The sequence below is a fragment of the Microcebus murinus genome, chromosome 10, assembly GCF_040939455.1.
Source record: "Microcebus murinus isolate Inina chromosome 10, M.murinus_Inina_mat1.0, whole genome shotgun sequence".
In the NCBI taxonomy this organism is placed as follows: Eukaryota; Metazoa; Chordata; class Mammalia; order Primates; family Cheirogaleidae; genus Microcebus; species Microcebus murinus.
The window spans coordinates 9,691,221-9,702,000 of NC_134113.1; positions in this window are offsets into that span (position 1 = coordinate 9,691,221).

Sequence of the window (10,780 nt, forward strand, 5' to 3'; positions counted from 1 at the left end):
CCTCACCTGTGCAATGGGATTCGCAGCTCCTGCCCTGCCCCTTCCCAAAGTCACCGTGGGGTGTGAGTGTGAACCTGCTGGCAAGCTGGAGGGCTGGTCAAGGGTTTGGGCCAGGGGCAGTCTGGGGAGCCAGCCCCGCCTTGGGCCTCGGCCCCAGGTATGAAGCTTGGGAGTCTGGAAGACTTGGCTGCACAGGGCAGGTAGGTTATCGCCTCTAGCCCCTGTAGGCACCTGGGCCCTGCAGAGCCAGAGCGGGTGACCACACACACACACACACACACACACACCCACACACACACACCCATCCCAGACAGCTGGGTCCCACACAACAACAAAGGACCAGACCCTGTTGCTTCCTCCTGAGCCTGGACAGACAGTTCCAACAGGAAATGCATGTGAGACCTTGGCTGTTGACCAAGCAGTGTCCACACTGAGTTTGCTCTTCCAGCCTCAAAATGGCCGGCAAAGCAGGCCAGGAAGGTTCTGTGAGGATCTCTCTCCCCTAACAGTGGGGAAATGGTGTCACACAGAACCTGTGACATGCTGGAGCAGGGCCTGGCCTCAGGCTGAGGGTTTCCATGACCCCTTCCCTACTGTACCCCCAGACATACACTTTGTGTCCCCACTGTGCCATGTTTTTTGTCATGGTGCCTACACCTGCTACACTTGATTTACTCAACAGCTGGGACCATGTCATCTCTCTGTGCATCCTGATGGCCAGCCCAGGGTCTGATGCATATTGAAAATGCATCATGGTGGGGGCAGGAGAGGGCAATGGCTCACGCTTGTAATCCTAGTACTTTGGGAGGCCCAGGTGGGCGGATCATTTGAGCTCAGGAGTTTGAGACCAGCCTGAGCAAGAGCAGAGACCTCATTTCTACTAAAATAGTAGAAAGAAATTAGCCAGACAACTAAAAATATATATAGAAAAAAAAATTAGCCAGGCATGGTGGCGCATGCCTGTAGTCCCAGCTATTTGGGAGGCTGAGGCTGGAGGATCGCTTGAGTCCAGGAGTTTGAGGTTGCTGTGAGCTTGGCTGACTCCACGGCACTCTAGCTCAGGCAACAGAGTGAGACTCTGTCTCAAAGAAAAAGAAAGAATATGCATCGTGCCTGGCAAGTTAGAGAATGAAAGGATGGATGGATGGATGGGTGGGTGGTTAGAAGGATGAGTAAAGATTAACAAGTGGGTGCATGGGCCAGGCACAGTGGCTCACACCTGTAATCCTAGCACTCTGGGAGGTTGAGGCAGATGAATTACTTGAGTTCAGGAGTTTGAGATCAGCCTGAGCAAGAGTGAGACCCTGTCTCTACTAAAAATAGAAAACAAATAGCCAGTCATCTAGAAATAGAAACAAATAATTAGCTGGGCATGGTGGCTCCTGCCTGTAGTCCTAGCTACTTGAGAGGCTGAGGCAAGAGGATCACTTAAACCCAGGAGTTTGAGGTTGCTGTGAGCTAGGCTGACACCACAACACTCACTCTAGCCTGGGCAACAAAGCAAGACTCTGTCTCAAAAAAAACCCCAAAACAACAACAACAACAAAACAAGTGGGTACATGGATAGGTGAGGGGGTGGGTGGTTAGAAGGATGGGTATGGACTAACAAGTGGGTGGATGGATGGGTGGGTGGAAAAGACTTCTCTAGGAAGCACATCAGCAGTGACTAGGTCAGGAGCTGAACCTTGACCTTTGCCAAATTTCCGGGCCCATCACAAAAGACCTCAGGTTTGCTTGGGGCTCACAAAGTCACTCCTCTTTGGCCTGGTTCCTAAGAAAAGGTGAAAATCCGGGAGCAGCACGAGTGGATCCCCACGGGGCCGGTGCTCGGGGGCAGCATGGCAAGAGAGAACGTCAGCGGTGCAGTTAGACCTGAGTTCTAACGCCAGCTCCACCCTGTACCAGCCATGTGCCCTTGAGTGAGCGCTTTCATCTCCTGAGCCCCATTGTCCTTGTATGTAAAGTGAGAAGTCCTTGTCCTATGCCAGGGGGTCACTGAGAGGTTTGAGGGAACAGAGGAGCAACTGTGACATGGGCCATGGGTTAGCTACTATTATAAGAAGTGGCTGCTAGAGGGTTGTCACCAGCAGTAAGAGACGAACTCGGCCCCTAGGCCTCTGTGGGACTGTGACAACTTTCAGTCTCACCTGCAGATGGGGACTGACCTGCCTGCCTGGTGGTCTTTCCAGCCATTATAACTGACTCCCTGAACAAAAATGCATTTTTGCAGTTCTCTTAAATCTCAAATTCCCAGGCCAATATTTGCTGACCAGAACTTTATAATTTTCTGTTTCACTGATTCCCCTCCCTTTTGAGTTGTTTTTCAGAAACAGTGGACCCTTCTTGCAGTAACAAGATAATCACAAGGTTTTATACTACCTGGTTGTTCAGATCAGTCAAGATAAGTGACATCCCACCACAAATCTTGTCCAAGGACCTGCTAAGCAAACTACTGCCACAACCTGCATGAGCACCACACTGAAAGGATGACCGATATTAACCCCTAGCTCATTGTACTACTAAAATCTCTGCCCTGGGAGGGGCTTATCTGCCATTTTTTGAGCATGCAACATACATGCCAATATGATTTCTCACTGTGCTTGTGTACCTTGCACACCACCCTAAACCTGTAATGATGCTCACTTACTTCATGCATTATTCATTTCACCTCTAGAAAAACCTCAGTTGGGGAGGTGGATTTGAGGTAGTCCTCCCACCTCCTAGTTGATGTCCTCTGGAACATCAAGGAAAATTCAGAGCTCAAATGGTCAAACTTCCACTATGGAGTTAAAATGTAGAATCTGCAGGCCGGGCGCTGTGGCTCACGCCTGTAATCCTAGCTCTTGGGAGGCCGAGGCGGGCGGATTGCTCAAGGTCAGGAGTTCAAAACCAGCCTGAGCAAGAGCGAGACCCCGTCTCTACTATAAATAGAAAGAAATTAATTGGCCAACTGATATATATATATAAAAAAATTAGCCGGGCATGGTGGCGCATGCCTGTAGTCCCAGCTACCCGGGAGGCTGAGGCAGAAGGATCACTGGAGCCCAGGAGTTTGAGGTTGCTGTGAGCTAGGCTGACGCCACGGCACTCACTCTAGCCTGGACAACAAAGCGAGACTCTGTCTCAAAAAAAAAAAAAAAAAATGTAGAATCTGCAATAAATCTCCTTTCTTCCTTGACAATTCTCATTGTCTCAGTAATTGGCTTTCTGTGCAGCAAACAACAGAGGGAACCCCTCCCTTTGGGGTATGTTAACAATTCGAGGGCTCATTCAGGATCTGTTGTTTGTGGCTTGGTGGCCACAGAATGGGGAGAGCAGCCGCCCAGCTGAGTTTCTGCCAGAGGTTGGTTTTGGTTTCTCTGACTGGCTTTGCTGTCACCAGCCCCAAACACACCCCTGATTGTCAGGGAAGAATGACCTTTGACTTTTGGACTTTGGCATCTGCAACCAGACAGGTGAGTGCTGTTTGAAGGTACCACACAGCAGATAGCTTCTCTCTCAATTTGGGGAATTCCATAGGAATTGCCATTTGAATTTGGATTGGAAGCCTCGACCGTTTGGGAGAGTAGGACCTCTGACTCTTTCTATTCAGCCCTCCCCAGGCTTATCTGTTGGAACTGCAATCCATTTGTTTGGCTTTTGGTGTATATGTATGTGCATATGGCCATGGAAAATCAGAATTCGATCCCTGAATGTAGCCCTTTTGGCTGCATTCTTCAGAACTGGTGTGCATACTGGGAATCCTCTGTCTCTCTCATTTGGGCTTTTATGCCATTTGGATCTAGGACAGGCCATTTGCAGTACCAGTTGGTTTGAGATAAAATTCTTAAAAACTTCTTTCTAGTCTCCCTCTGTGGGAATTTATCTGAACATACTCTGTTTTGAGTTTTGTTTTGTTTGATTTGGTATTCCCAGGCTTTTATTTGAAACCTCTTGAATTTCTCTTTGTATTGAGTGTTAACCTATATTGGTATGTGGCATGTAAATGTACTGTCTATGAGAAGCTTCAAGGACATGCCAGGTTTCCTAGGACTCCAGCTCATTTTCACATATTATGTTCTATTTCTGTGCACATATTTAAATTCATGGGCAAATTACATCAAGGAAAATTCAGAGCTCAAATGGTCAAACTTCCACTATAGAGTTAAAATGTAGCATCTGCTAAGCTCTCTGTCTGTGTATTTTCTTTTCTGCCTTCTTTGAAACTGCAGCTGCTATATGGTATCACTAATTCAAGGTTACTTGAAGCAGCCTATTCTAGCAACAATATGAATATTGAAGACTCATTTGAAACTGAAGGGGAAAAAATGGGCAAAAGAGGCTTTTTAAAAACTCAAACTTCCATAAAAATGACTTTACCCAAAACTTTGGTCCATAGTTTTCATTATATTACTTACTGTGGCAACTAAAGTTTGGCCATATGAGTAAGTTCCAACTTTGTCAGAATAATTTAGATCCAATCATCTTTTGCAAACTGGTGAGTTTATATTGTTATCTCATGGCTAGAAGTAAAAACTATTAAGATCTTTGTGTATGTGTATATATATGTTTAAATGTAGTTGTATGTGTATACATATGTTATATGTTGTTTGTCTACAGGTACCACATTAACTTATATAGATGTGCTCATAAATTAAATAAATGTTTTTCAAGTTCACATGAATTTAGTAAATTTTTGATAAATTATTAAAAATATTATTGGTAAAATAAAAATTAAAATGTCTTCAAATTGTCAACGTACATTTTTGCCTGAGTTTATGAGTCATTTTATGTTTTTAAGGTGTCAGAATTTGATACAAAGATTATAAAACTATAAACCAGCCAAAAACAAAGTAATCTATATTTGTGCAATTTTTGATAAGTAAAACTAATTTAATTATTGGTTTAATAAAAACGACTTTGTGGGTCCATTAACACCATCACTCAGCAAATGTTTCATGAACTCTGGTGAGGTGTCAGGCCCTGTGCAGGTGAAATAGACACTCATCATAGCCTGAGGGGACACAGGCTCTAACGGGGCCTCCTGGAGGAATGCTGGCAGGGCCACAGGGAAGCCAGGCAGATGTTCAGAAGCACGATCCCAGCAGAAGCCCTTGCAGAGCTTTTCCAGAGCCTTCTCTTATCACTCTGGGAGGCTGGGCAGAACCTTCCCAGTTTGAATGCTCTCGAAGTCTGGAGCACTTATGGGAGCCAAAGGGCCTTGCATTATGTAACCCTCTATGGGGCTTAGCGCAGGCCTGTGCACACAGCTGGTGCTCAGTAAATGTTTATTACACAAATTCTCTTGCCATTGATTTATTCATTCATTAAAACTTTCAGCCCATTCCTTGTGCCAGGTTCTTTGTGCCAGCCCATTCTTTGTGCCAGGAATACAGGACAGTGTGATGTGGTTGCCACTCTTGAGAACCTTGCAGTTAGGCTGACATGGGAATAAACAGGGACAGCTCTCTGTGCAGAGTGCCATCAGTTGGGGGGAATGAGACTCCCCAGGATGGGGGCAGAGACCAGAGGAGGGACATGGTCTTTAGGAAGGACTTTGCAACACAAGAAGATGGGATTGAGGTAGAGTTAGGAGTGTGTGTACAAGTGCTGAAGACAAAAGAGTGTGATGTTTTTAGAAAACAAGGCCATTTTGTGTGACCAGAGTGAGGAGGCCAAGTGGGTGGAGGGTAATGAGAGCTTGCTCCACAGAGGCAGGCAGGGGCCAGAACACTGCGGGCCTCCTGGGCTGAGATAAGGAGTGGAAATGGTGGTATTGAAGTAGGTGACACGGTCCACCTGGCAGGTCCAGCTGCTGCCTGGAGGGCAGGCTGTTGGGGAGGGGCAGGCAGCAGGTACCGGGATGGAAAGAGAGTGCTGAACTGGGGAAGGTGACAGTGCACAGTGACCTATCGAAAGTTGGGAATGTAGGTGTGGGTGCATGGGGAGGGGGCTCAGTCCTTGGGCTGGGTGGTCCTTGCTCCCACCTCCTCCCAGCTCAGGGCCTCTGGGGAGCTGCATTGGTGAAGGGCCAGCATCTTTGCAGGTTTGTCCAGGGCAGGCAAGCCTTCTGTAACTGGGTGCACCAGAGCTCAGCCCTGCCGTCCCCTTGAAAATAGACCTCAGATTGGTACCCTTGCCCTGGGCTGGGTGAGAAGCAAGGGGGCGCTGTAAAGTCTGCACAGCTGGGATGTTCAGGTGCCTCAGCTGGTTTCTCTGTCCCCTCGGGGCCCCCTGTCCTGGATGCCCTTCTTTTCCGCTCTCCTCCATCCCTTTCGCTGAACACTGTGTATTCCACTGGGCCCTGGAATGGCTGGGAGTGGCCAGTCCCTGTAGTCAGCAGCAGCTCCCTACGTGCCAGGGCCTTGGCTGCAAACCCAGCTCATGTGGTGGGCATTGAGCTCCCACAGGCTGGAGGTGCCAGGGAGCCCCACGGAGGGCTGGCCGGTTTTCTCAGAGGAAGGGACATTTGAGCTGGGCCTGGAAGAGATTTCTGTAGGTCCCAGAGAGGTGAGGAGGGATCAGGGCATTGATGCCAAAGGAGCTATGGGTGGGGAGCGGGTGGAGCTGCAGGCAGGGCAGGGCGAGGGACACATGCTATTGGGCCAGCAGCAGGGAGCAATGGAGGGTTTACCGCAGGATGGTGATATAACAGGGCCATGCTCCAAGGGCTGAGGGGACACAGCAATGGGGAGGGCCAGTAACCTGCTCTGCCAGTCAAGGATGGAGCTGCACCTCAAGCCACGCTGTAGGTGCAGGAGAGCCAGCCTCCTACGCCAGCTGTCACCCACATCTCACCCAACAGTAACCAGAGTGACCACGTGGCTTAACCTGGCCTAACCTGGCCTAACCCCCAGCCTCAAGGTTCCTCCGCAGGCCCTGGATAAAAGCCAGATCTTCAACCTGGCCTGCGAGGCCCAGCATGGCGGGGTTGTGCTGCCTCTCAGCAGGGCCCAGCCGCAGGGGCCTGCAGGGCCAGCTGTGACCCTCAGGTCCGGGCTCCCGGGATCACTGAGGTCAAAGCCAAGTTGGCAGAGCCACCAAGCCAGACTCCCTGGATCACTTGCCCCAACTGGCTCCCCTTCCACATCAGCAGGGATGAGTTGTACCTGGTATGACCTGCTGGGCCTACTCTAATAGAAGACTGGAGCCATGGGTATGGCCAGTTCCACCCCTGTGCCACCACCCCATGCTCCTTGGACCCCGGCACGATCCCCTCCAACCTCATCTCCAGGATGAAGTTGCAGTCCAGATGTTTAGGGGAACCAACTGAGCTGACCATGATGTGTCCCAAGAGCCCAGGAGGTAAGGGCCTGGGTGGGGGCAACCTCTCGGCTCTGCTGCCGGCCAGCTGTTTGTCCCCAGAGCCAGCCACCCTCTCTTGGGGCTTGTCTCTTCTCTGGGTGCCAAAGGCCCCTTTGCAGTGCACTGTTCAGCTGACCCTGCTCCAATGTACTGATAACACAGGCCCAGCCTGCTGTTTCTCTGGGATGAGCTCCTTCCCCTCCCACACAGTCTCACTGCGGCTCGTGGTGTGCGGCGACCTCTTGTGGCCACCTGTGGGCATGACATGGTTCCCCAGTGCCAGCCCTGGCCACGGCCGCAGGAGGGGACTGGGAGGGCAGGAAGGCACCTGCGGGGTGGCCCAGCACTGGGAGGACTGGGGAGGGCAGGGCAGGGTGGGGGCAGGTGCTGGGAGGGCGCAGCAGCTGGGAGGGGGCTCACCCCGCCTCACTCTGAGGCTTCAGGATCATCGGACCCAGGTGGGAAAAGGAAGCTTTGAGTCACTCTGACCCGACTTCCTTCTGCTCTTTGTTGCACACATTTATCGAGCACCTACTGCATGCTCTACCTGTGTAGATCCTGTTCACAGAGCAGCAGGTCCCCCCTTGGGAGCTGTAGACCCTCCAGGCCTCCCATAGCCTGATGCGCCCCAACAAGCCATTTGTCTTTTTTTTTTTTCTTTTGGCAGCAGAATCCTTTTGTTCAAACTTGCCCCGGGAGCCCCAGTGTCACATGGGTGCAGTAGAACAAGTCCAGCTGAAGTGGGGAGTCAGCGGGAGGCCCCTCCTCAGGTGTCAGGGAGCATTTTGGCAACCTGCTGTCTTGGCCACCTCCTCATCCTAAGCAGGGCCAGTTGGGTCAGAGAGGTCCAGGCTCTGAGCAGCTGCTCAGCCTGGCTAGCAACTGGCACCACCTGCTTTTGGTCCTGGAGTGTCGCTGGATAGGACCCAGGGCTCCTGACCCCACAGGCTGTAGCCTCCGTTCCCCCACCAGGCATCCACAGGCCCCTGTGGACCCCTAGGGCCCCTTCACCCAGGATTAGAGGGACTTTCCCAACCTGAGCACTGCCAGGGTGACAGTAGCTGCAAGGGTTAAATACGGAACCCTCCCGCCATTACCCCAAACAGTCTGGGGGAGCCCCTTTCCCCAGGCCCTCCCTACCTCTTTCCCAGGAAGCCCAGGCCCCGGGGGCCGGGGGAGGGGGGAGCCCTCGCTACACCCTTCTCTCCTCCCCACCTTAGGGCCCAACCCACAGACCCTGTTGCCGCAGAGCTTCTTGGGTGCACAAGTGCACGTGCGTCTCAATGCATCTGAGTGTGTCTGTGTCTCTGTGTGTTGCTGTGTTGTCTGCATGTGACTTTGCGCATCTCTGTATGTGTCCATGTGTGGTTGTGCGTCTGTGCCCGTGTCTGGAAGTGGACAGACCCCTTCATCTGTCCCAGCGCTGAGAGAGAGGAGAGAGCTGTCCCGGGGTGTTCCGTCCTCACCGCCATCCGAGTTCTGAAAAGGTCTGTGAACCACCACCAGCGAGGTCCCCAGGAGTCTAGACAAGGACGACGAGCCTTAAACCCTTAAACCGGGGAGGACCTCGGGGGATCAACAGCCCCACCCCTTCTCGATCCTGAAATGTGCAGCACAAACTCATTAATCCGTTCCTATTTAAAAATTTTTTTAAAGTCTTTTGAAATAAAAATCGTTTCATTTAACCTTCACAATAACTGTACACAGCATATCGTCCTCCGAGAGAGGAGGTGGCTTGACCAGTCCCATAATGAGGAAGCAGCAACTTGGGGACTTCCCACCCCCAACCCTGACCCCGCAGCAAGACGTGGCAGGGTGGGCTGGGACAGCCACACGCAGCGACAGTTCCCTTCCAGCTCTCACCCGGGCAGAGGGGCACCTCGGCTGAGGCCAGGGACGTTCCATTTAGAGAGCCTCATGGCCCTTGGTGACCTGGCCTCCCTGCTGGTGGCTGGGACAGCAGTGACCGCCCCAAGGACTAAAGGGCAGGGGCACATCTAACAGCCAAAGCCCCGCTGTCTTTGGGCCCCTTTCTGGTCCCCACAGCTGCACAACAGTGTGGTGGGATGGGTGTCGCTGGCCCCTGTCCAGAGGGGAATGTTGTCCCCAGACATGGACCAGGCCAGCTCTCCTGCCAGCTGTCACCAGCTGGACCTTGCTTTACAGACGGGACAAAGGGTGGCCAAAAAAACTGTGAAAATCAATCTTTCATTTACAACACGCTCGGGGACTTGTTCAGGATATGGGATGCAAGGACAGAGGGACCTCCCTCAACCCTCCCACCCATCCCCAGTCAAAAAGATTCGGACAAAGAAAACCACCCCTAATGACTTAGGGATCCTCATATCGGGCTAGCACAGGCCTGGCACTCCTGTGCCTTTTGTGGGGCCCTTGTCAGGTGGGCTCAGATCCTCAGACAGCCCCCTATATCCTGCCACCCACACCCAAGCCTGTGTCACCTCTAACAAGCTTTGTTTTCTGCCAGGCAGTTCTGGCCAATGCTCTGGCGATGAATTCTCCATCCTGGCTCCCCTGGAACAGGTGAGCTGGCCCCATCCCTGCCAGGAGGCCCCAGGAATTAGGCAGGGACACCCCCTAAACCCTGGGACCCTTGCTGCAGCTTTAAAATGTCTCTGTCCAAGTTTGCAAATCTTCTCGGGGGCCTCACTCCACACCTGCGTGTGCTCGGCGGGAGGCACAGACCCCGCCCTCAGGAGGCTCGGGCTGGTAGGGACGGTGCCACAGAGCGGGGCACACACACGGGGGGCAGAGGACGTGGGCAGTCAGCAGAGGGGGGCCGCTGATTCCTCCTTCCCAAAGGAAGCGGCACTGCCCAGGGCTGGCAGGAAGGGAGAGAAGGGAGGACATTCCAGCGGGAACAGAGTGAGCAAAGGCTGGGACCTGTGATCGTCACGGAGTGTCGGGGAGGGTTAAAGTGTTGGGGTCCCCAAGACCACCCCAGTTCCATGATTCACCAGGAGGGCTCACAGGACTCGGTTTATAGCGCGCTGGTGGCTCTCTGCGGCAGAAGGACGCAGAGCACGGACGGAGCACGGTGAGGACGGGTGTGCTGCCAACAGGGGTCTTCTCCCACCGCAGTCACCGGCACACGCTTATGCCTCCCACAGTGAATTGTGACAGCACGTGAAATGTTGCCTGCCAGGGACTCTCAGGTGGGCACCCTGTGCCTGACACACACCGAAGTTCCAGACTCCCAGGAGGAAAGCAGGGGTCCACCACACGCCGCAGTTCACACGGGCGGCTCTGGCGCGGTGAGCAGGTCTCACTGGGAACGTGACGATCCTCCCAAAACCCACTTCCCGGACGCCAGCCAAGGGCCAGCCTCGCAAACAGGCCTTTGTGTCAGGCCTGCTGTGTTCACTCCCTTCTGCACAGTTAGAGGGTAAGGAGGGCAGGGGAGGAGCAGATAGAGACCATGTCACAGGGACCTTCTAGGCCATGGACTTGGTCATGGGGTGACAGAGCCACCAACAGG